A 27,794-nucleotide genomic window follows, 5' to 3' on the forward strand; every position below is an offset into this window, starting at 1 on the left:
AAAGGACATCTGATAGATGAGAATAAATTTTCTGATAGATGTGAAGAAATTTGTCTAGGAGATGTTACTGATAAATTTACTTTTCTCCATGTATAAGTAGCACAATGGATAGCTGATTTTGTCCAGTGGAGTAGCATTGAAAAAATTACTCAGAGCATGTTGTAGAGAGTGGAGTATTCATAAGTCAAAGCCAAGTGTATTGATTTTACCATGGCACCCCTTTGGACATACTTAATGCTTGCATTATTCAATGGTGGAAAATAGATGAATAAGATTTAAGAGCTGTCACTTCCATCCTGCAGGCTTGAGAATACTCTGTATAGCTACTATAGAGTAATAAAATGAGATTTTAAAGTATCCCAGAGAAGGCAATGGCACCCCACTCCAGTACTCTTGCCTGGAAAATCCCATGGATGGAGAAGCCTGGTGGGTTGCAGTCCCATGGGGTTGCAAAGAGTCGGACACAGCTGAGCGACTTCACTTTCACGCATTGGAGAAGGAAATGGCAACCCACTCCAGTGTTCTTGCCTGGAGAATCCCAGGGACGGGGGAGCCTGGTGGGCTGCCGTCTATGGGATCACACAGAGCTGACGACTGAAGCGACTTAGCAGCAGCAGCGTATGCATTATATTTGTAACTTCTCTATTTTAACATGTAACTTTGAGCTTGGTTACTTCGTAGACCTACTTCATCCTCATTCTTCCCCAATTGTCATTCAGTGTCACAATTCTTTTCATATTCATGCCCTTTCCCAATAATTTAGAAACACTCGAGCACAGGAACCAGGTACTTTTCTGTTCTGACTACCTGACACATGCTTTGTACCTGTTAGGCATTAATAAAGATTTTTATTTTATTTTATTTTTTTTAAAGATTTTTAAAAGAGCATATAAATTGAGAATGAATTTACAATGTTGGAAAATGATACAGGGAATAACCTTTTATATTTAACAATATCTGCATTTGGTGAATGACTGAAAGTGTCACGTTTGGTTGTTAAATGTAGATCTTTGTTCTCTTCACAGTCCTGGCCTTTTGCTCTTCTCTTTCTGTTTTTTCTCTTGCACAGCTCATCATCTCCCACAGCTTGAAGCAATCATCTCTGTATTGATGACTCTATAACCTACAGTTTAAAGCTTGCTCTCTGGTCTGATTGTGAAACCTAGTGGGACACTGTGGGGCCCTCCTGGGCACAAAAGCCTTTCTGTGTCCATCATTTCTTGTTTGTAGCAAAAAGACTTCAGCCTCCTAGATGTTCCTTGAGTTTCAAAGGGCAGATTGAAACAGTTGCTAATCAGGAAAGGGAGAGAATGTAGAAATAAAGGAGGAGCAGTCAAGAAAAAAAAAACAGTGCAAAAAAAGAGAAAGAAATAATAGTGCAGCCCTGAGGCATGGTCCTGGTTCCTCCTCAAGGAATATGCATAAAATTTATCTTTGAGCTCTTAGGCTCCAAAATCGCTGCAGATGGTGACTGAAGACTTGAAATTAAAAGATGCTTGTTCCTTGGAAGAAAAGCTATGACCAACCTAGACAGCATTTTAAAAAGCAGAGACATTACTTTGCCAACAAAGTCATGTTTTTTTCCAGTAGTCATGTATGGATGTGAGAGTTGGAGCATAAAGAAGGCTGAGTGCCTAAAAATGGATATTTTTGAACTGTGATGTTGGAGAAGATTCTTGAGAGTCCCTTGGACTGTAAGGAGATCCAGCCAGTCAGTCCTAAAGGAAATGAGTCCTGAATATTCATTGGAAGGAGTGATGCTAAAGCTGAAACTCCAATACTTTGGCCACCTGATGTGAAGAACTGACTCATTTGAAAAGACCCTGATTCCGGGAAAGATTGAAGGCAGGAAGAGAAGGGGACAACGGTGGATGAGATGGTTGGATGGCATCACCAACTTGATAAACGTGAGTTTGATCAAGCTCCAGGAGTTGGTGATGGACAGGGAAGCCTGGCGTGATGCAGTCCATGGGTTTGCAAAGAGACATGGCTGAGTGACTGAACTGATTAGGTCTCAAATCCTGGTTCTGCCTCACTTAGCTGTTGGACTTGCAACAAGTTACATAATCTCATGTCTGAATTTCTTCATTTTGAAGAACGAAATGATAGTACTTACCTCATGCAGTTGAGAGGATTACGTGAAGTAACACAGGTAAGGAATTTAGGAATTGTACCTGGAATGTGATGAATTTTGTAGGAAGGAATGGATTCAGCAACTAGTCTATACCTGTATGGGGCTAGAAATCTTAGAGGCGTGGTGAGATCCAGAGCAATTTGCTTCTCTAACGTTAGTGGGATTTTCCAGACTCAGGTGAAGTCTGAGGATACTGTGTGATAATAAAATTAATTAAAAAAATAAAGATCCTATGAAAACATTTTTTAAATTGTTTTCTATCTCATAGGGTGGGTATAATCCCAGAGTCAATAGATCAGTTCTGTGACACACTGGATCACTGAGAGTTTCCTCAACAGTGTGTACTTGCTGTGAGGCCTGGGCTTGATTCCCATCTACCATTAGTCTTTTTTGGGCAGCAGTAATGCTTAGCAGTAGGAGCACTGATGTTGTTTTTGTGCTTGGTGAGGGAGCATCTGTAGCTAACATTCTATTTTATATGCACAGTGGAGATTACTGGGTCCTCTGAGTAGATGTTTATGGACACTATTAATCTCAATTCAGTGCTGCCAGGGAATTCAAGTAGGGGCTCCCTTGAAATGGCTAAAGCCAGTCACTTCTAGGAGATCAAAATGTATACTAATTAGATCCTGAAATATGATTCTGAAAAATGGAAGGTGGTGGAAAACTGCTTTGTAGAACATGAATGTTTTGAATCTTGAACGGCAAACTTAGAAGTGTCCCAAATGACGTATTTCTTATAATATAGGCAGGCATATTAAATTTCATTTCTGCCAAACTCTTGAGAAATTTGCCAAGGGATACTCTGTAGATAAAATTTAAAAGGAGAAGGAAAAGTATTTCTTCCTTTCACAGTGCATACTTACTTCTTTGACTAGAGGAAAGATCAGGAAGAGAACTCTGAAAGCTAGAAAGATGGATTATCTAATGTTTATTCCCTGAAAAACAAACTTGTTTTTTGTCCATTAGAAGAAATTTATGTATAGCTTTAAAATTGTATTCATGATTCATTTTCTTCGTGCCCTTCTCCATTCTTCTTTCTTTTTCTGAAGTTTTCTTTTTCCTGTGATGGAAATTTTTATTATTTTTTTCATATACTGTAACTTAGATATGAACCTAGATGCCTGGGACTGACTTTTGTCTCCTCTCGTTTCCTCTTTTATCCCTTTGTCAAACTAGCCACCCCATCCTGTCATTTATGCTTCCTACAGTTTCCTTGATTCTTTTCCCCTTCCCTGCCCCACAGCCTTTTAGAGGCTATCAGTGTTTCAAACCCTTAATCTTAATTATGTGGGCTCATTTCTTTTTAGTTGAGCTTCCACATTCTACTCTTGTCACCTCCACAATCCGATACATCTTTACCATCAGCATCAAACATAAAGCTGTTCCATCCATCTCCTGTTCAAAAGTATGTTAGCTTTCCATTCATTGGCTTCAGTTCAAGCTACTGCACCATGTGACAGATTAAAGGTAGCTATGTATTTTTTATCCTCCCCTTAAGAAATGGGATCTTTGTTAACTCCTATTTAATATGGATGGGCTTTGCCACTGTTTTGACTCTCTCTATATATATGATTAAAGTAATACTATTGCAATTTTGGGGACCAGGAGTTAAGAGATTGGCTGTGGGTACTTCCTCTTTCTTGGACCACTCTCAGGACACTTTCTCTTGAAACCAGCTGCCACCCATGACAAGTCCAAGCCTTATGGAGAGGCCAAGTGTGGTGCTCCTGTGGATGACTCCATCTGCGCTCTCAGCATCCATTACCAACCATGAGAGTGAGCTCTGTTGAACTTCCAGCCCAACTGATGTTTCAGATAGATTGCATCCCCAGCCAACATTTGCCTACAAAGCCTAGACCTCAAATAAGAAGCACAGAGTAAGCCCAGTAACCATCAAGAAGCAGGAGAGGTATTAGTAAACTGTTATTTTAAGTTGCTGAGTTTTGAAGTGGCTTATTTTATGCAGCCAATAGATCACTTTATGAGCTTGACTTAAAATGTGCTTTGCGATGCTGTTTTGCCTGGCTCTTCTAAACTTACAGCTGATGTTCATCCTGCAAGCACAGTATATTCCAGAAAGACTCTAAATACTTGGTGAACTCTGTTGTAACTCAATTGTTGGCGTGTGCTGTGCTTTTCTGTGGATGCCTTTCTACCTGTTATCCACCTAGAAAATTCTTTTTCCCCTCATGCTTTACTTTGTGCCACCTTTTATTTTTTAAGATTTTTTTTTGATTGGGCCATTTTAAAGTATTTATTGAATTTGTTATAATATTGCTTCTGTTTTATGTACTGGTTTTTTGGCCACGAGGCATGTGGGAATCTCACCTTGCTGACCAGGGATCAAATCCACACCCCTGCATTGGGAGGCAGTCTTAACAACTGGACCACCTTGTGTCACCTTTTCTATGATGACATTGTCACCTTCCTCTGGGTAGAAGTGGTTTCTCCTTCCACTGAATTCCCAACATAGCCTGGATCATGAATCTTATTACACTCTACCAGAATTATTTGTGTGATTTTCTCCCCCTTTACTTCCTCCTGCAGGGTAATGATCATGTCTTATTAGCTATTCTTGATACTTAACAGAGCTCAGGCATAGAGTGGATTAAGTATCTGTTTCTGTGCCTCCGTGTGTGTGTGTGTGAGTGAGAAGAGGTAAGGATTATTTGTGGGCCTGGGCTAGGAAAAATAAGATTGTCTTTGGTTTTTCCTCTTTTTTCCCCATCTTCATGATTCAGTGATTCAGTGATTTGATGTCTGATGCCAGAAATTCCTCAGGGTAATTGTAGCTAGTACGCCCTCAAATTAAGTTTCAGACAAAGTAAATATTACATAGATTTGATCATAAATTTAGAAAGTTTTTTGGGACTAGGAATATAAAAATTCAGTTATATATATGTTAATATTAGATGTGCTGTCAAATCAACACAGTGATCTCTTTCTTGGTCTAATGATTACATTTATGAAATCACCTTTAATATATTAAGTATCTTCACTTTGAGAATATACCTATCCTAATTATGATAGAGTAGGGGATGCTACAGTAAGAACCACTGCCCGTGGCTTCATTCTTACTCACATAAGTCTGTTGCAGTTCTAGAGATGCTCCAGGGACACTTCCTTCCAAGGCAGTAAGTGACTCAGAAATCCAGGTGGGTACCATCCTGTGATGCCACCTTTAGCACCCATGGCTCCATACTTGCTGAAGATGGGTACAAGCGAAGCAGGGTGATGTCAGGCTTTCTCCTTGCTTTAGTGTGAAAGGGTCCCATCCCTTCCACTCCCTTTCACTCAGCCCCTTGGCCAGAATTAATCACAGTCTTGCCTAATTATGAGAGAGCCAGGTCCACAGGAAGAAGAAAGGGATCAGATTTGTTGAGAACTAGTCATCTCTCCTCCTCATCCTGAGAGTGTACTGTGAGGTTTACATGGTAATTGGTCTTTGATCTGTTAGTTTTGCAAGAATTTGATCAGGTTACAATTCTAGAATAGGCCAACGTTCTTCTAAGATTTCCCAGTGAAAATTCTATAGTAGGTAGGAAATTAATTAAGAGCAATGGAAGTGATTGATTAAATTTCTATACTGTGAAAGAAATGACTGACCAGTAAGATTAGCTCCCAAATGGATAATACACATATGTAGTTTGTTCTTTGCAGAGCACTCAGTATGGATTATTTTCTATGACTCACTTTGTGATAAAGGAACTTCATATATAGCAGAGTGTATCTTTTACATCAAAATTTGGTTTTGATATCAATTACACATGTTCAATGTGTCTTCAAATTTTTCTCTATTCTCACTTTCCAGTATGTAGTGTGGCACTTTTTTTTCCTCTTTTAGTATCTCCGTTATGGTATTATGTCTTAAGAAATCTGAGTATAAGACAATGTGTTATTCAAGGTTTCGCCCTGTACCATCAGTAGTTTAGGCTGGTGTCAGGTTTCCTAAATGCCATATCTGCGTTTTCTCTCCAGTAACTACAGGAAAGAGAGTCAAGAAGAGGAAGCAATAAGTATAGGAACATCTGGGTCCTGTTGTGTAGCTACACTCAGTGCCACCATTAATCTTTGAGATCCTCACCCCCATTTAGTAAAAAAGCAGCGAGTTCATCCAGAGTAGCACAGCAGTCAAAGTCAAGTGGCAAAGTTAATTGGAATCCAGCAGCCTCCCATGTCCCCGTCTGCAGCCATTATTCTGTGTTAAGCACAAAAGTGCTCAATGAGTCTGATGTCTTTTTGACTAAGAAGGGGAGATGGGAAGATGTGATGGAAAAGAGGATGATAGATTTCGATTTGAGAGTTTATTGCATTTCCCTTTGAGGTTTGAGGCTTCAGCCACTGTGACTTGAGGGGAAGAAGGACCTGGGATCCCCTAGTGCTGCTGTTCCCTCTTCCTGATTTTGTGAAGATGGAGGTACCATATTCATCAGCCTCCTACCTGGGGGAGAGAGGACGGAGAATAAGGAAGGGTAGCACGAAAGGGTAAAGGCTGATGGTCCCCCCAGTTTTCCCTTCACCAGTGCATATGTGATTTAACTTTCAGACTTCACCAGCTTAACTGATTTCTTCCGGTGGCTGGCGTGCTTCTAGCCTAGGGTTTCTGGGAGGGCATGCTTCACCCGAGGAGAGAGTAAAACTTGAGGTCTTTGCCCATCACCCCTGCTTGTCTCTTAGGAAGCGGGTCCATGCACATTCCATCTAGACCCCTTCCACATCTTATGAAGCCCTGAGGCTTAGTGATGTAGCCCTGCCAGTGCTCTGGAGACTAGATTCAGAGAAGTGACTTGGGGAATTCCAGGTATTCTCTATCCCAGGTCAAGGGAGGGAATGGGTTCCAAGTGAACCTGTCCCCTTGGACATTCAGATTCCTCATGCTGCACAGAGGATCATGGCTGGAGAAATTCCAGAGCTGGTCCCTCTAAAGAACCCAGGGCAGGGGTTCTGGTTGGATGCTCTAAGGGCAGCACTGATGACTGTATTATGTCTTGAAACCTCTCAGCTGGAAGCAGGTGTGAATTAAACTAGGCAAAAGCAAAGAAGTTAGGGGAAAGCAGTCAAACTCACTTCTGATTTTGTAGAAACCACGTTTCCAAGATAACTTGGAAATTACCTACCTATTGGGCCATTCCTTTACCTCAAGTGATGAAATGGGTTGATGTTCTGAAACATCACACTGGAAGGATTGACCTGTATTTTCTCACAGTTTGGAGAAACTCCAGAATAATAGCCTTCACTCTGTTTTATACATGGGGATTGCAAATCCATCTCCTAGGAGAAAGACAGGCTTAGGTGGGAGTAGGTATTGATACTGTCCTGTCAGTAACTCTTCAAAAGGGTAATGTGTTGCAGCCCTATAATTTTTTCCTTCTTATTAGGACAAAAGCTGACTCTGGAGCAGAGGATTGTAAATGTCCATCCGATCTTGTTTTCTAGCCTTCATTGGGAGAGACCCTAAGTTGAAGGCATTTTAGAGACTTCTTCCCTAATGACTATAATTAATGTTGATTGTGCTGTGGCCCACTAAGGATACACAGAATGAACCAGAGTCGAGGTTGCTAGCTTTTCTGAGATGTTCCTTAAGTGTGAAAACATTACAGTACATCAGTGACATAGTGACTTTTACTCCCCTTAACACTAAGGAAGAAGTTGCCATCCTCCTTCACTCATTTCTGTCATGTAGCCAGTCATTTTAATATGATGAAATTACCTTTGTTTTTGTCCCTTGTGCATACTTTTTTTCTCCCACTGCACTTCAAAATAACTCCTTTAACATCTTGCCTAAAGTCATAGAATATTAGACTTGGAGAGAACTTTGGATCTTACCTCACTTAACCCCCAGACTAATGCAGGTCTTATCAATAGTGATGCTGAGATATGGATTCTTAACTTCTCTCCCTGCATCCTGCCAAAAGTGGACCTTCCTGACCCCAAAGGCAGTTGACTCAGGAAGAAAATCAGAATGTTTCTCTTTTTTTGTTGGAGAAATCAGCCCAGTGGGGATGATGCATACCCATCCATGCTGAAGAAGGGGGCATATTTATGGAGGACTTGCTAAGAGATGGTCACTCCAGCCTTTCCCATTTCCCTCCTCCAAGAGGCTGAAGGGTGTAGAGTAGAGTAAGGAAGAGGAGAGAGCAGTGCAGAGAGAGAGAGAGCTCCAGAGAGTCTGCAGACGGTTCCCTTTGACTCTTCAGTTGACTTGTGAGGGAATTCCTGGAAGCTGTGGAAGGAGTTACTGGAGGAGTTTAAAGAGGACAGCCCTCAGCACTCACAGGGGGCCAGGAATAGTTACTATTCCCACCAGCCAGAGTAAGAAACCTCATCGTTCACAAGATGTTGGGTAGAGCACTCAGAAGTGGAAAAAAATGAACCCTAGATTATGCTCCAATCCCCAGGAATAAAGGTTAAAAGCAAGTCATCTGATACAGAAAACAGAGAATGATAGGGGGAAAAAGGAGCAAATGAAGCCAAAAACAAGCAGAAGAAGCAAAGATCTGAGTAGAAATCAATGACAGAAAACAAAAGTAGAGAAAATGAATGAAACCAAAATGTAATTTTTTGAGATCAGTAAAATTGATACACCACTAGCCAGACTCATGAGACAAAAAGGAGAGAAATCGCTGATCACCAGGATGAGACACGTACAGATTCTACAGATAACAAAGGGAGAAAGGAATTTTATGAAAAATTATATCAATAAATTTGATGACCTAAGAATTTACAGATATTTAAAGGCTTTACTCTCCCCACATATAATAACTAAGTCTTAAAGACCTGGCCCCTGAATATTTCTGAAATGTGTTAACGTCTCACCATCTTTCTGTATCATATTCTGGCTTAGGTCACCATCTTACCTCATTGTATGAAACCCTTAGCTGAACCCACTGACTCTCCCTGCCCCTCTCTATTTTTTTTCTCTATATAGCAGCCAAGAGGATTTGCGAAACGTAGAAGCCTGATTATATCACCTCTCTCACTCCTGTGTAAATGGTTTTCCATTGCCCTCAGGAGAAGTCCCAACCAGCCCTTCAACTGGTCCTTCAACCAGGTTGAAGCCTGGTTCAACCCTTCTGGGTATTTCTTCACTTTTCCTTCACTTTCTATGCTCAGCAGCCGTATGTGCTTTCTATTGCATCTGGGCACATACCTGTCCTCTCTGCCTTTAATTTTTTTCTTTTCCATATAAATTTGGTCAGCTTTCACCCTCTTTCAGGTCTTGGCTACAGTTCAGTTCAATCACTCAGTTGTTTCTGACTCTTTGTGACCCCATGGACTGCAGCACAGCAGGCTTCCCTGTCCATCACCAACTCCCGGAGCTTGCTCAAACTCATGTTGATAAAGTTGATGATGGCAACCAACCATCTCATCCTCTGTCGTCCCCTTCTCCTCCTGCCTTCAATCTTTCCCAGCATCAGGGTCTTTTCCAATGAGTCAGTTCTTCACATCAAGTGGCCAAAATATTGGAGTTTCAGCTTCAGCATCACTGCTTGCAATGAATATTCAGGACTGATTTCCTTTAGGATTGACCGACTTGATCTCCTTGCAGTCCAAAGTACTCTCAACAGTCTTCTCCAAAACCATAGTTCAAAAGCATCAATTCTTTGGTGCTCAGTTTTCTTTATGGCTCAACTCTCCCAACCATACGTGACTACTGGAAAAACCATAGCTTTGACTAGATGGACTAGATTTGTCCACAAAGTAATGTCTCTGCTTTTTAATATGTTGTCTAGGTCGGTCATAACTTTTCTTCCAAGGAGCAAGCGTCTTTTAATTTCAAGTCTTCAGTCACCATCTGCAGTGATTTTGGAGCCCAAGAAAATAAAGTCTCTCACTGTTTCCATTGTTTCCCCATCTATTTGCCATAAAGTGATGGGACTGGATGCCGTGATCTTTGTTTTTTGAATGTTGAGTTTTAAGTCAACTTTTTCACTCTCCTCTTTCAGTTTCATCAAGAGGCTCTTTAATTCCTCTTTGCTTTCTGCCGTAAGGGTGGTATCATCTGCATATCTGAGGTTATTGATATTTCTCCTGGCAGTCTTGATTCCAGCTTGTGCTTCTTCCAGCCCAGCGTTTCTGATGATGTACCCTGCATATAAGTTAACAAGGTGACAATATACAGCCTTGATGTATTCCTTTCCCAATTTGGAACAATTCTGTTGTTTCATGTCCAGTTCTAACTGTTGCTTCTTGACCTGGATGCAGGTTTCTTAGGAGGCAGATCAGGTGGTCTGATATTCCCCTCTCTTTAAGAATTTTCCACAGTTTGTTGTGATCCACACAATCAAAGGCTTTGGTGTAGTCAATAAAGCAGAAATAGATGTTTCTCTGGAACTCTCTCGCTTTTTCCATGATCCACCGGATGTTGGCAATTTGATCTCTGGTTCCTCTGCCTTTTCTCAATCCAGCTTGAACATCTAGAGGTTCTTGGTTCACGTACTGTTGAAGCCTGGCTTGGAGAATTTTGAGCATTACTTCACTAGCATGTGAGATAAGTGCAATTGGGCGGTAGTTTTAACATTCTTTTGGCACTGCCTTTCTTTGGGATTGGAGTGAAAACTGACCTTTTCAAGTCCTGTGGCCACTGTTGAGTTTTCCAAATTTGTTGGCATATTGAGTGCAGCACTATAACAGCATCATCTTTTAGGATTTGAAATAGCTCAACTGGAATTCTATCACCTCCACTAGCTATATTCATAGTGATGCTTCCTAAGGCCCACTTGACTTCACATTCTAGGATCTCTGCTCTAGGTGGGTGATCACACCATCGTGGTTATCTGGGTCATGAAGATTTTTTTTGTACAGTTCTTCTGTGTGTTCTTGCCACCTCTTCTTAATATCTTCTGCTTCTGTTTGGTCCATACCATTTCTGTCCTTGACTGAGCCCATCTTTGCATGAAATGTTCCCTTGTTATTTCTAATTTTCTTGAAGAGATCTCTAATCTTTCCCATTCTATTGTTTTCCTCTATTTCTTTGCACTGGTCACTGAGGAAGGCTTTCTTATCTCTCCTTGCTATTGTTTGGAACTCTGCATTCAGATGGATATATCTTTCTTTTTCTCCTTTGCCTTTCACTTCTCTTCTTTTCTCAGCCATTTGTAAGGCCTCCTCAGACAACCATTTTGCTTTTTTGCATTTCCTTTTCTTGAGGATGGTTTTGATCACCGCCTCCTGCACAATGTCACGATCCTCCATCCATAGTTATTCAGGCATTCTGTCTACCAGATCTAATCCCTTGAATCTATTTGCCACTTGCACTGTAGAATTTTAAGGGATTTGATTAGGTCATACCTGGATGGTCTAGTATTGGCTTAATAAAAGTATTGACTTAATAATACTTGGCTTGGCTTCCTGGTCTTGGCTTAATAAAAGTATATTCTTTCAGAAATTATTTTTGGATTTCTCATATTGGAGATAAATGCTCCTTTTACACTGTGTGAGCTCCCTACATCCCTTCACCTGAGCAGCCCTTATCACACTGTGTAATCACTGCCCACTGTTTACTTTTCTGTAACCTTCAGTAGGCTGAAAGCTCTTCAAGATGGGAAATAATTATTTTGCTCCTTGTGACCCTTCCTCATGACAGGGGCACATGGTAGTCTATTTATAAATAATTATTAGATTGGTTAATTAAATGTCACTGTTCAAATCTCACATTCAGCACTTAATTTTTGACACAGATTATTTTAAGCAGGGTACAGTTTCTTTTTGCAGCTTCTGATTGTCTGCTGATACATGTTCCATATTAAAAATATGATCTCTCTTTCAAACTATCCTGAGTTTATATGTATTAACATTATCAAGCTATTATCCAAAAGTGAATACTGACACCGTAATTCACTTGTAGAATTTTGTGACTATTCATAAACCATGGAATGAAAGTAGAGGGCTTTCAATTGGATTATAGCATTTTATTCAGTCTAAGAGTATATAATTGATTGAGCAGTATATTATACTTTATGAAATTGCTTTTGCTTTTAGTATTTTCCCAAGATCCTTTGGCCTTGTCCTTTCGACCAAAGCCCCTTCTAAAATCAGATACTAAATACATTCCAGCAGATTCCTTTGCTATCATTTGTACATTGATTCTTGGATAACTTGTCTTCTACTTTAAAAATCTATGAATTTTTAACCCAAAACAACCTTTCTCTGATAATTAGAATTTTCTTGGCCATTTTTCTTTCTTTCATTTTTATTTTCCTTCTTCTTTTATCTAATCATTTTTCAAAATTCTTTTTTTAAGTCATTTTGTTATTTTTTGTTTTGGTTTAGTTGCTAAGTCGTGTCCGACTCTTGCAGCTCCAAGGACTTGTAGCCTGTCAGCCTCCTCTGTCCGTGGGATTCTCCAGGCAAGAATACTGGAGTGGGTTGCCATTTCCTTCTCCAGGGGATCTTCCCGACCCAGGAATCAAACCCGGGTCTCCTGCATTGCAGGCAGGATCTTTACCAACTGAGCCACCAGGGAAGTCCTGTTATTATTATTATTTTTTTTAATATACTTAGAGGAGAGAAAGAAAAACATGCAGAGATGAAGCCCTATTAACATTTGAGTGTGTTTTCATACCACCATACTGCCTATTGTTTGAGTGCCCGTAGAGTAAGACTGTTATTTCTTTGCTTCACAGATTTTTCACTCATTTGCTTTTCTTTTTTTTTTTCTGTTACACTGTGCAGTGTGTGAGATCTCAGTTTCCTGATCATGTAGCAAACCTGTTCCCCCCTATAGTAGAACCGTGAATTCTTAACTACTAGGTGGCCAGGGGAGCTCAAACTGATTTGTTTTTAATACTTGCCTTTAACCTTTGGTTTTAATATTTTAAATATAGAGACTTTTCCTTTTTGTGGAATCAAATCTGTTGTTGCATTTGTTTCACTGCTTTTAGGCTTAAAAGTGACTTTTTCATAAATGACCCAATCAAAAAATGGGCCAAAGAACTAAACAGACATTTCTCCAAAGAAGACATACAGATGGCTAACAAACACATGAAAAGATGCTCCACATCACTCATTATCAGAGAAATGCAAATCAAAACCACAATGAGGTCCATTTCACGCCAGTCAGAATGGCTGCAATCCAAAAGTCTACAAGCAATAAATGCTGGAGAGGGTGTGGAGAAAAGGGAATCCTCTTACACTGTTGGTGGGAATGCAAACTAGTACAGCCACTTTGGAGAACAGTGTGGAGATTCCTTAAAAACTGGAAATAGAACTGCCTTATGACCCAGCAATCCCACTGCTGGGCATACACACCGAGGAAGCCAGAATTGAAAGAGACACGTGTATCCCAATGTTCATCGCAGCACTGTTTATAATAGCCAGGACATGGAAGCAACCTAGATGTCCATCAGCAGATGAATGGATAAGAAAGCTGTGGTACATATACACAATGGAGTATTACTCAGCCATTAAAAAGAATACACTTGAATCAGTTCTAATGAGGTAGATGAAACTGGAGCCTATTATACAGAGTGAAGTAAGTCAGAAAGAATAACACCAATACAGTATACTAACACATATATATGGAATTTAGGAAGATGATAATGATGACCCTGTATGCGAGACAGCAAAAGAGACACAGATATACAGAACAGACTTTTGAACTCTGTGAGAGAAGGCAAGGGTGGGATGATTTGAGAGAACAGCAATGAAACATGTGTATTATCATATGTGAAACAGATCACCAGTCCAAGTTCGATGCATGAGATAGAGTGTTCAGGAGTGGTGCACTGGGATGACCCAGAGGGGTGGGATGGGGAGGGAGGTGGCAGGGGGGTTCAGGATGGGGAACTCATCCACCTCCATGGCTGATTCATGTGAATGTATGGCAAAAACCACCACAATATTGTAAAGTAATTAGCCTCCAATTAAAATAAATTAATTATTTTTTTAAAAGTGACTTTTTCACACAGAGTACATATATTTACTTTCTATTCATCTATTTTTTTAAAGTTTCAGTTTTTAGACTTAACTATGTAGTTCATCGGAGAAGGCAATGGCACCCCACTCCAGTACTCTTGCCTGGAAAATCCCATGGACGGAGGAGCCTGGAAAGCTGTGGTCTGTGGGGTCGCTGAGGGTTGGACACGACTGAGCGACTTCACTTTCACTTTTCACTTTCATGCATTGGAGAAGGAAATGGCAACCCACTCCAGTGTTCTTGCCTGGAGAATCCCAGGGATGGGGGAGCCTGGTGGGCTACTGTCTATGGGGTCACACAGAGTTGGACACGACTGAAGCGACTTAGCAGCATGTAGTTCATATATAATTTAATTTTATGAGTATGTTGATTATTTCTAAGTAGTCAGTATTTTAAAATTTTATTCAACTTTGTCCATCTTTTCCATTAGCTTAGACTGTTTCTCCAAACATATTAAAGGCTTTTGTAGACTACATGTTTGTAAGCTATTCTATGTTAATGTGATTTTTCTTTTTTTAACACAAATGTTATTTATTATTTTCTTTATTTCTTTATTTTTGGCTGCAGTGGTCTTTCTTGCTGCATGGGCTTTCTCTGTGGAAAATTTGGAAGGAGATGGGAATACCAGACCACCTGACCTGCCTCTTGAGAAACCTATATGCAGGTCAGGAAGCAACAGTTGGAACTGGACATGGAACAACAGACTGGTTCCAATGGGAAAAGGAGTACGTCAAGGCTGTATATTGTCACCCTGCTTTATTTAACTTATATGCGGAGTACATCATGAGAAATGCTGGGCTGGAGGAAGCACAAGCTGGAATCAAGATTGCTGGGAGAAATATCAATAACCTCAGATATGCAGATGATACCACCCTTATGGCAGAAAGTGAAGAAGAACTAAAGAGCCTCTTGATGAAAGTGAAAAAGGAGAATGAAAAAGTTGGCTTAAAGCTCAACATTCAGAAAACTAAGATCATGGCATCCAGTCCCATCACTTCATGGGAAATAGATGGGGAAACAGTGGAAACAGTGGCTGACTTTATTTTTCTGGGCTCCAAAATCACTGCACATGGTGACTGCAGCCATGAAATTAAAAGACGCTTACTCCTTGGAAGGAAAGCTATGACCAACCTAGACAGCATATTGAAAAGCAGAGACATTACTTTGTCAACAAAGGTCCCTCTAGTCAAGGTTTTTCCAGTGGTCATATATGAATGTGAGAGTTGGAGTATAAAGATAGCTGAGCAGTGAAGAATTGATGCTTTTGAACTGTGGTGTTGGAGACGACTCTTGAGAGTCCCTTGGACTGCAAGGAGATCCAACCAGTCCATCCAAAAGGAGATCAGTCCTGGGTGTTCACTGGAAGGATTGATGTTGAAACTGAAACTCTAGTACTTTGGTCACCTGATGCGAAGAGCTGACTCATTTGAAAAGACCCTGATGTTGGAAAAACTTGAAGGTGGAAGGAGAAGGGGATGACAGAGGATGAGATGGTTGGATGGCATCACCAACTCAATGGACATGGGTTTGGGTAGACTTCGGCAGTTGGTGGTGGACAGGGAGGCCTGGCGTGCTGTGGTTCATGGGGTTGCAAGGAGTCGGACACAACTGAGCAAGTGAACTGACTGGGCTTTCTCTAGTTGCAGCTAGCAGGGACTTCCTTTGTTGAGGTGCCCAGGTTTCTCTTCGCATGGCTTCTCTTGTTACAGAGCATAGGCTCTAGGCGAGCAGGCTTCAGCGGCTGTGGTGTGTGGTGGGCTCAGTAGTTGTGGCACATGGGCTTAGTTGCTATACAACAACTAGAGCAACTAAGTTGGAATGTGTAGTCTTCCTGGACCAGGGATTGAACCCGTGTCCCCTGCATTGGCAGGCAGATTCTTAACCACTGGACCACCAGGTAAATCCTATGATTTATTGTTGTGCCAATACAATACTGTATTATTGTAACTTGTATACCTAACATTTATAAGTATTTCCCCTATAACCTTTGTCCCAAATTTATCTCTTTTATACTTGATAAATTTTGGACTAATTTTTATTAAGATTCAAATGATCATATTGGTGTTCTGATATTGTTTTATTAGTCTAAGTTAATTTGGAAACAGTTGGCATATATGTAAAATGTACTTATTATAATATTTGTATATATTTATTCAGTGTTCATATAAAAATATGCCATCTCTCAGAATTTTTTCATTATTTGTTTTTTCTATAGATCCTGTATATTTTGGTTGAGGCTATTTCTAGACAAATTAGGCATTTTTTTGCTGTTACTAGAGCAAAAATCAATTTAATTTACTTTTCTGTTTTGTGTTTTAATTAACTATTGCCAGTGAATTGAAAAAGTATGTGAAGACATACTTGGTCTTTTTAAAATATATGTATGTTTAGTGCAAAACAAATAGTAAAAGCAGTAGGCTTAATTCAGGGGAAGAATCAATATAGGTTGTCAGAGACTAAAGTTATAAGGAAGCAGAGGGATTTTAAAATTGGACAAAAAAGATGAGGATGTGTCTGGCATTACAGGGTAGAGTTGTAGGGATGAAAAAGGTGTATTCAGGCATAGTGAGCAAAGCACTAACTTTTGTTAGTGTTGGAGATAAAGTTAGAGGTCCTGAGATTATGGAAAACTTTGGATGCTGGCTAAGGGCTATAATTTGGACAGCACTGTATTTACACAGGGACAATCACATGAACAAAATGTGTATTCTTGAGAAGAAGGTGGCAGGCCTAAAATGCCCTTTTGAAATGTAATCTCTAGGTGATGTTTAGGGTTGATGTGGTATTAGTCTGTGCAGGCTACTGTAACAAACTGTCACAGACTACATGGCTTCAATAATAGAAATTTCTGTTTTTCACTCTTCTGGAGGCTGGAAGATCAAGGTGCTGGCTGATTTGCTTCCTGGTGAGGGCTTTCTTCCTGGTCTGCAGATGGTGGCCTGGGTGCTTTATTCTCACATAGCACTTTTATGTGCACACTGGGCTGAGAGGGCGTTCCTTGATCTCTCTTCTCCTTATAAAGGACAACAGTCTGCTCTGATTAGGGCCTCACCCTTATGACCTCATAGAGCTTCAGCATGTGAATTCTGGGGGCACACCATCATTCAATCCACAGCTTTGCTTTGCAGAGAAGAGAGCCTGGAAAAATGCTGGCTAGATCAGCAACAGGGTGGAGATGGGGATGTGAGAGGAGTTTTCAAGGGGGATATGGGAAAAAGGAACATATATTATGTCCTTCATGGATGTTTTTTGTTCAACCTATCATAGCACCTGTTTGTGCTCATATTGTCCATGTCAGAGTATAAAGTTTTAGAGAATGGTCCTATAAAGTCAATTTTATAGTTCACAGGAGAGTACCTTCTACTTGTAGGTACTTACTACTTGAAAATGGCGAATAACTCTTGTGGCATCAGTAAATTAGAACTGTTTTCAAAAAATGAAAGAAACTATGAAAGAACAAGAAGCTATGAATCTGGTATGACTGGGTCTTACTTTATTTGTGAAAAGATAATATTGATGTTCTGGTCACTTTAAAAGTTAAGAAGCTTTTGAATAGAGTCATGGGGACAGTTTTTGATATGGGTAGAAACATTTTTTTATGAAATTGGGAGTCATTCTTAAGTCCTCTTATAATCTGGGGGTCAGAAAATTTTTTTCTGTAAAGGGACACATAATAAATATTTTAGCCTTGTGTATCATGAGGTTTCTGCCAGCAGTTACTCTGCCAGTGTAGTATAAAAACAGCCATAGACAATATGTAAATGATGAGGATGTCTGTGTTCCAATAAAACTTTATTTACAAAAATAGGCTGCAGGCTGGATTTGGCTCATGGACTATAATTGCTGACTGCTGGTCTAATCTATGATGCAGAGTATTTTATAAATGTAATCATTTGGGGGATCAGTATGTTACAGTAGAAGAATAGCATATGTGGTTACCACGATCTGAAAGATAGAAGTTCTACAGATTTTTTTAAAGGCCAGAAGTAACTTGGTCCATGTATTTTCAACATTTTAAGAGCTTTCTTCTAATATATTATTGGGTGTTTGGTGCCTTGAAGGTGCATATTGGGGTGCTACTTGAAAAAATGTTCAACTATCATTTTAATTACCCTTCTTTTTGACATCAGTTAATTAAGGGTAGCCAAGTGGACTGACTTAAATTCACTTTCTTTCTATTCATCTCAAATGCTAGTTTCTCTGTGACACTTTCTGCAGTCTTTCAGTTGAAAAGAATGCCTCCATTCTTGGCATTATATTTTGTTTCATCCCTATTTATGATACGACAAGGAGCATTGTAGCATAGAAGTTAAGAGCATGGGTTGTAAACCCAGACTCGGTGAACTTGTATGGACTCTATGTGTTACTTACACCTCTATAGGTTTCACTTTCCTCAGCTAATAAATGGAGATGATAATAGCTCCCATCTCAGAGTTTTTTTATGAGGATAACATGAATTAATACACACAAGTATTGATTCATTAATTATTATCATTGGAGTCTCTTGTAGGGCTTCCCTGGTGACTCAGATGGTAAAAGAATCTGCCTGCAGTGCGGGAGACCTGGGTTTGAGCCCTGGGTTGGGAAGATCCCCTGGAGAAGGGCATGACAACTCACTCCAGTACTCTTGCCTGGAATATCCCCATAGATAGAGGAGCCTGGCAGGCTACAGTCCATGGGGTAGCAAAGAGTTGGACATGACTGACTAAGCACAGCACAGAGTCTCTTGTAAGCTTTCTGAGGGCAGGGACAATGCTATATTTTGCTCTTCCTTGACTATAAAGCAAAAGTTTTCATGGAGCATACTAATATTCAACATATAGTAGCTAATGTTGTTACTCTTACTGTCATCACATGGTCTAAGCAGTCATGAACTTTTTGTTAAATTATATTGTTTTCATTCCTCTGTTTATTCTTTGGAAAAGTATCAGCCTGTAGGAAGTCCAGAGGGTAGAGAGAAACAAGGTGAACAAAGGAATGTTGAAAGGAATCTTGCAAATTAGCTAAATAACCCATGAGCACCTGCCAAAACTAATTCATGAATCTTTGAGGAAGGAACAGTATCAACCTGAGCCATCTCAATGTCTTCATGAGTTGATATATTTTGGGGGGGATTGCTGCTTTTAATTCCTCTCAGTCTAGTGTAGTGGGCAGGGTAATAGCTATTGATGCTATTATTATTTATGCTGCTGCTGCTAAGTCACTTCAGTCGTGTTCGACTCTGTGTGACCCCATAGACGGCAGCCCACCAGGCTCCCCCGTCCATGGGATTTTCCAGGCAAGAGTACTGGAGTGGGTTGCCATTGCCTTCTCCAATTATTTATGCTAACTTAAGTCAAATTTTATGAGAACAAAAATTTATTTAATAATCTGAATATCTACCAACCCCCTTTCCTACCCCCATAGAGCTGGTATCCCTGCTCCTGGCCCATCCTCCTTTACTGTCCCTGGGACTTGGTTTTTGTTTGTCTTTTAATTGGAGGATAATTGCTTTACAGTATTGTGTTAGTTCTGCCAAACAACCAAGTGAATCAGCCATATGTGTACATATATCCTCTCCCTCTTGGACCTCCCCCTCTCTCTTCCCCCCGACTCCACACATCCAGGCCATCACAGACTTAATAACTTTAGTTCTGGGGGGGGGACTTCCCCTGAATGCACCATGGTCATTTCTTCCTGAAACCCCTGAAGTTCTTAAGTGTTGTCCTTTTTTTTCTCCTTCTTGTGTTCAGACTAATTTAGTTTATGCCCTATTTGTGCTCGGTTTTACTCTTTATCTCTGCATTGTTTTCTCAAATATCACCTGATATGGACATCTTTGTCTATCGAGGCTTAAAGCTTACCCACAGTGTTTTGTTTAGCCTCAAGTATCAGCAATTTTTTTCTTTGTCATTGGACCACTTCCTTATTAGAAAAACTTCCTCAAGTTATTCCTGGAAATTTTTTTTAACAGCCTAACTAGTAGAAGAATCCAGAGCCTCTAAAAATCCGGTTGGTGAAGAATCTTAGAAAGTCTATAGTAGACTTAACCTTAGTACTGATTTTTCTTAAAATATGTACCTAATCCCCAGGATTATCATTCACTGGTTTTGTACAAATCTTCCTCCTCTGAGCGCTCAACTTAGCAGTGAGCTTTGAATAAACAGTGAGGTTCTGGGGCTCAGTTTATTTTCTTGTCAAGATCTTTAATAGCTCTTCTTTTTGTGCGTGTGAGTGCAGTTGACTATTATGATAAAATCCATCTAATTAGCTATAATATTTGACAGTGTACTTTTTAGCAGTGCTATTCATTCAACTCAACAGAGCAGTCATTTCAATCAAGGAAACCACACCAGCCATTCAAATGAGAAAATACTGCCGGAGCTGGATTTCATCTTAATGGGGCTTGATAAAGAATATAAAACTTCAGGGTTTCTATTAGCCAATATATTTCATTAATATTGTGACTGAGACTGTCAGTATCCATTCTCAGAGCCACAATGTTTAGAACTCATCCTGAATAGCTAAGACAAAAGGGAAAACAGGATTTATATATGTTATTTTTCATCTAATAACATGTCAATTTATCTTTCATAGTCCTAAAACACATATCACACACAGCCTCATAAATGTCATTGACCTTTTTTCTTTTGTTTTTCAGATAGGCAATTATAGCTTTTACTTAATTTCTGGAAATTTCTGAGTAATTACTTTACTTCTCTGAATCTTATTTTCTCATTCTTTGCAAAGTAGGAATAATAGCATCGATTTATCAGTCAGCTTTCATTGTGTAACAGACAGCCACAGTATCTCCAAGGTTTACAACAGTACACATTTATTCTGGCTTACTTGTCAACAGGTCAGCTGAGGTGAAGCTGATCTAGACTGGGCTCAGCTGGGCTTGCCTCCAGGCTCCATGTTGGGTCCAGGTCTGCTCCACACATATGTCCTTCACTCTTCCAAGTCCAGCTTCCTGGGACATTTTCTTCTCACAGCAGTGGGAAGAGCCTAATTGTGCAAGCATGTTTCAAACTTTTGGTTTTGTCATGTCTGTTACTATCTCAGTGACCAAAGAAAGTCACAAGCTTGATATCAACACATGTTGATATTGAGGAATTGAGGTGTGAGGAATTGCTCTTTCTGTGATGTGGAAAAGAGTAGGGAGTGAATCCTTTATGAACAGTCATTTAATCTACTTTACTACCTCACACGATGATTGGAGGAGTCTATGCAGTTATGTATGTATATGACAGTTCTTTGTTAACTATAAGGCACTGTGTAAGTATGACTTTTATAAATTCTCCATTGGTATAAATTATAATAAGATTTCATTTGATATTGACCTGCTATCCATTCCATAACCTTCTACCAAAAAAAGCCACATACAACACTTGTTAGCCGCTGTTGACTTTGAGTACTGAGATATCATTGCACATTATTACAGTGGGAGGCTCAAAATCAGGAATATCTATTACAGTCTAGGATGTTTAAACTACTTCTTGGCTTACCGTAAGAGTTTCAATTCAAGGAGAAAGCAAGCCAAGGAAAGAGGATTACGCTTGAACAGTCTTCGTGATAAAATAGTAGTAATTAGTTTGAGCAAAATCCCATAATAGTTTTTTTTCGCACTTTGCAGGAAACCAAATGGCAGACAGATAAAACAAATTACTTTACTCAGGGTAATTAGCAAGCGATTATAAGGTTCTGCCTATGTTCTCCCAAGAATACAAAGATCATGCCCTGTTTTTTTCAAAGAACTTTACGTTGCTTAATACCTAATCCATCTCAACTCACCTGCAAAATCTGACAGCAACCTTATCACTAACACTAAACTGCTCAGAGTACCTAGGAGACAAGAGCAATAGTAATTGAATGATGAGAAGGAGAAGGGAAGAAAAACACAGTGTTTTTCCTTAGTTTCTTCGAAGCTTGTTTGCCACCTTTGTTAGTCCCCGGTTCACATTTCCCTTTATGTAGGTACCACACAATTCCCAGGAATTAAGTTCTACATGTTTATATACCAAGGTCTAGGCTTGTGAATGAATATATTATTGTTTCTTTAAGTCTAGAATATTTCATTTGAGAAAAATAACATCACCAAAAGAGAGAATTATCCTCTAGATAGAGGTCCTAGAAAATTCAAATTAATTCCTAATCAAAGCTGACTCAGGAGAACAGTTCACATAATGTTTTGATTGAAGGACACTAAGACCTTCAGGATAAGGTTGCTGCTAACCAACAAAACTAAGGGCGTATCTCTATACTGAATGTAGGGAAAGAAAACAGCAATGCTGGGTTCTGTTTGGACAAAGAGGCTATATGAACTACCCACGTCAAATGTGGCAAACCTCTAGGAAGGTGTTATTTACTGATCGATAGGATTCACAAATCTCTAATTCACATCTTCACTGCACAGGAAAATATACAAAAAAATATACAAAAAACTATGTCGAGTTCTATATTTTGATGGGATTAAACATTCTCTGTTTTAAACATATAAAATTCAGCAAAGAGAATAGTTTGTGTTTTGACTACATTTTACAGTTTTCGGTTATAAAGCTTCTTTTTCAGCAGAGTGATTTTTTTTTTAAGTTGGTCAAATCTTCCTAAGTGTTCATCATGTTTTCATTTTTATAGGCAGACATAGTTTAGAACTATCTTGTAACTTATTTTTCTATATTTGCAGATACAAAGTTTCCATCACAACCTGATTCTCAAATGCTCTTTGTTATAGGGACACTGATTAGTTATTTTATTTAATAAAAATCAGAAGGGTTGGATTCCCAGCATGTGGGCCATTTGAGAAAGAAGAAATGCCTGATAGGATTGTTGAGCATTGGCGTTTCATGGAGTGAGTATGTCCCTGCCAGGTAGACAGTGTTGCTTAGGGATTAAGACCTGGGTTCACCATCACCATCTGGCCATTGGATTTCTTTTTTTTTTTTTTTCCTTCTGCTTTTCATTCATTTGCCTTTATCTTCTGGGCTTTGTTATTTTCTCACGTCTCTTTTCCACATAGTTAGCTCTTTCTTAGCAGAATTTATTTTCCTTCTCATTGTTTTTATTTTGGAGTAGCTTTATTATCTTCAATTCCTCTTCTCAGTTTTGTCAAATCACTTCATCTCCTATTACTTAATTATTTGAAATATTTTCCCAATAGTCCTTGTCGCTTTACTCTGAGATTATAAAGATGCTTATCTGAACTTTTCTTCAATTTCTTGGAAATAGTGCATCTGAAGTACATCTTTCATATCTTTTGCTTGCTGTACTAATTTCCCTGTGCTTTTCGTGTTTATGTATACTGGTCCTGTTGAATTATTTATTTCTTTATTATCTGTGAGTGAGGTATGATTGCCAAATCTAGCAAATAAAAACACAAGACATCCAGTTAAAGTTACATTTGAAATAGACAATGAATATGTTTTTATTATTACAAGTATATGCCATGCACTGTTTTGGACATCCTTGAACAAGAATATTATTTTAGTATTCTTCTACAGGGTGCTTTTTCACTGTATCCACATGTGTCTCCTGCTTTGAAAGCACATCTCCTCTGAGAGAGAGCTCAGAAACTGTGTAAGAGATCAATATGGACCAAAGTGGAGCCTCTGAGCTCCTAAGTCTTTTATTTTACTGGTTGGTATTGATTCACCTTTGTTTATAAGAGTTTTGCTGCAGAACCAACTGATGTTCTTCCTTTTCTTCTGGTCTCACTTCTTTCAATTTGGACTTTGGGGGCAGAAAAGAATAGAGTGGAATTGCATGCCCCCTTCATCAACCCACCTCCCATGACATTTTGTGACTCAGAACTGGACCCTCCAGTTCTTTCATAGCCTACATATATCCACAGTCTTCATTGGTTCGAGTATAGGAGTCTCAGTGTAGCCTCTCAAGATCCCATAACTTTGAGGGTCTTTTCGCAGTGCTCAAGAACAGGAGAAGAGAGTGTTGGCTTTCAGCATCCTTCTTCATTGAAGCCCATGATTCAGTGACTTTTGTTTATGAACTTCGGGTTGGGGTTCTTTGCTCTTTCCTAGGTTCGTGTAGATGGATATTTTCCCATTTATTCTGTTTGAGGATTTTCAAAAGGAGGTATAGAGTAAACTTGCTTTCACTATACCCTCTTTTAGCTGAGGTTTTGGGGATGGTTTCTTAAGGTGGATTTTGCTATCTCCAATCATGATTACATCAAATCTTTATTGGGCATTTACCACATGATAGTCACTGAATTAAACAGTTTATGTGGGTTTATACAGCCTCCCCCCACTCCTCATTATTGTGCCCGTTGGTATATAGATAAGGAAACAAAAGCTTGGTGAGTTTAGCTGACTTCTTTAAAATTGTACAGCTATTCGGGGTTTAGTTTCAACACGGTTTGAGTCTGGTTTCAGAATCCACTCATATCTACTATACCACTCTACCTCCAGTACCAGATCAGAGCTTTTACTCAAGAGAAAGACTTTTTAGGTTCCAAAATAAGCAATATTCTGGCAATCAGTTGGTTAAAATATAACAAGAACAGAGATAAGGGTACTATAATCAGGTAATGTAGTTATAGATTTGGTCAAGTGGAAACATCATCTGAACAAGGCGTGGAAACATCATCTGGACATGGAAACATGGCCTGGACAAGGCAGTGGGGAGCCAGGAGGAGCTCTGTACTTGACTGCCTTTCATGTGGGTCCTGTCCTTTACTCAAAGGCACAGGTTCCTGAGGTCTCTGAAAAATCTGCCTGCATCCATTGGCTGTGTTCTCTTTGATGAAAAGTATTTTTCACAAGCTGTGGTGTGCCAGAAGCTGCAGCCTTGTGGGATCCAGTTGAGGACTCCTGAAGAGACTTAGAATTCATTCAGCAACCTTGTGGAACTGACTCCAGTATTGTATGAACTGTGTCTTATTACGAAATCATCATGAATATTGGTGATCTCTGCATACCATGGAAGGGCACGTTGGAATCAAGACCATTTAGGGAAAAAAAATCAGATGGTCTGTGACCTACTTTGTCTGTACTTTACTGGGGAAAGGTCAAAAATTCTGTCCTGTGCCAATTTTGCACTTATCCTTTCTGTAAGCCCTTTCCAAAGAGATTAGGTTCTTACTACTTTATTACTGCAATAAAATGTATGGCCAGGATTCTGGGATGAAAGAGCTGCTGCTACAGAAGCTGTAATAGAAGAAGCTGTAACTTAAGCATAGGCTTGAAAAATTGCCATAAATGCATTCTTTTATAGGGAAAATACCTTCCAATTCCCCACATTAGAATATGCACAAACAGATGTGAAATGCCATGGATGCTGCCTTGTTTCAAGAGTGACCCACATGATATTTTTGTATAAAAGCCACTCTGTGAATAATTGTTGTAACATAATGTAGGGCCTCATTAATTGTGGTTAATGTTTCTTTGATGATATAACTAGTAGTTAACCAGTTAATATTAGGTAAATACAGTTCTTCTGTAATAAGTGTCATTTTTGAGCTTTGCTTTTGGACATCAAAACTTTTTTTTTTGAGAAGTTAAATCTTCAAAAAAAAATTTTTTTTGGCATATAGTTGCTTTACAGTGTCGTGTTAGTTTCTGCTATACAGCAAAATGGACCAGCTATACGTACACAAACATCCTCTCTTTTTCTGATTTCCTTCCCATTTAGGTCACCACAGAGCACTGAGTCAGGTTCCCTGTGCGATAAAAGCTTGTAAAATCCTGTTCTTATGCTTCTCTTTTGCATCTCTTCTGTCTCTCCGACTCATTCATTTCTCCCATTCCTGAGAACTGGTGTGATGGGAAAGGCGCATTCATTTTGGGGGTCATTTTTCCCACAGATTACAAACTTTTTTATAATTATAATTATTCTGATGCACAGATGCAGGCGCTGGAGTTGCTTCAGGGGAAAGAAGGTCACAATCAAGGTTACCCTTGTGAGTTTCCATAGTAGATCAGGGAAATTTTCCTGATGTGATTCAGTGACATCTTCTAACAGACATTGCTTTGGCAAGCAAGAGAAACTTGATTCACATTTTAATATGGCTGAGTTGTCTTCAAAAGCTTCTCTGAAGTAAATGATAGACAGAAGAGTTTTTACAAAGTATGGGAAACATTCCCTTAGTTGATGTGAAAGGAACTGTGAAACAGTGTACAAAAGGCAATGTTATGTTTTAATATAGTTCTTAATAATATTGGTGCTAAAGCAAATTGGGGAGCCAATAGATTTGAGACATTTAAATCCTTTAGTATCCTATTAAATCATTTTATGGGAGGAACACCAAAATTATGCATTTATATTGCTAAGAATTTGAGGAAGATATTTTTATTTTATTCTATTTTTTGGCCGTACCATGCGGCATGTGGGATGTTAGTTCCCTGACCAAGGATCAAACCTGTGCCCCCTGTGGGAGAAGTGCAGTGTCTTCACCACTGGACCACCAGGGAAGCCCCTGCAGGAGATATTTTTACCTTGCCTTTCCCACCATCTCCATCCTCCTAAGCAACATTTCTCACTTGAATGGCCTTTTATTCAGCTTATCTAGTGCTGTCATGGACATTACCTACATTATTCCTCATGGCAATTTTAGCCACCATCGGAAACCAGAAACTCAGAGCTTCTGGACAGTGCACAAGGATAGACTAAAAGCTGAGGGTGTGTTGGCTCAGAGTCTCAGCACCAAATGCTGCTCTTGTTACAGTGATCACCACGGGAAAGTAGCACATGGGTCTTTAGCTCATGCTGCTACTTGCCAATCTAAAGTCTGGTGTATCTGGGGCCTCTAGATTATGTAAAAGATGTTAACCGTCCATTCACATTGCAGAGATGTCTGATGTGATGACAGTTCAGAAAAACCTTTGATCAGAAGCTATCTTTAAAAAAAAAAAGCAGTGTAAGCCTCAGGAAGAATTATTTTGTATCTCAGTTTGTTCTTTTGGATAATATAGTAGCTCACAGCTGAAGCCCCTCTTCAGTGTGTCCATGTCAGGCGCTGTAGCTGCTCTGTTCATCATCACTGGAGCACCTTGATTCCTGTGGGTGGAATTCACCCATATGTTGCCTGATCCAGAGTGGATGGTTTATGCCAGTATTTTAATAGATCATAAATTTACCTCTCCACTGGAGGTTTTTGAGATCATATGAACCAGTTACCCATTCAGTTAATTGTCCTCTCACATTGTTATAGAAGTAAAAAATATGTGTATGTATGTAATACTTTTTGTCCTTTTGCCAAAGTCACTCTCCTAGCAGAGATTCTTTACCCCTTCTTTTCTTACCCACCCCAGCTTTATTTTTTATTTATTTTATTTATTTTTTTTTGGCCACACTGTGAGGCATACAGAACTTCCCCAACCAGGGATCAAACCTGTGCCCCCTTCAGTAGAAGCATGGAATCTTAACCCCTAGACCACTAGGGAAGCCCAACCCCCAAGCTTTATTGAGATATGTTGATATATAACCTTGTGTAAGTTATAGATTACAACATGATTTGATATATGTATATATTGAATGAAATCATTACTACAGTAAAGTTAGTTAACATGTCCACTGCTTTACATAATTATCAACTTTTTCATGTGGTGAAAATGTTTAAGATCTACTCTCTTTTTCCACTGTCCAAATATTCTCTTGTCTTGCCACTCCATTTGAAGTTCCATCATTAGGTGAAAATCTCCTCGGGTCCATCTTTAGTTTGTCATTTCTCTTAATCCCAGTAACATTTCATGGAGATGTCATAGTTTCATATTTGATTTTGTCATTTTCTTGAGTAATTTGATT

The sequence above is a fragment of the Ovis aries genome, chromosome X, assembly GCF_016772045.2.
Source record: "Ovis aries strain OAR_USU_Benz2616 breed Rambouillet chromosome X, ARS-UI_Ramb_v3.0, whole genome shotgun sequence".
In the NCBI taxonomy this organism is placed as follows: Eukaryota; Metazoa; Chordata; class Mammalia; order Artiodactyla; family Bovidae; genus Ovis; species Ovis aries.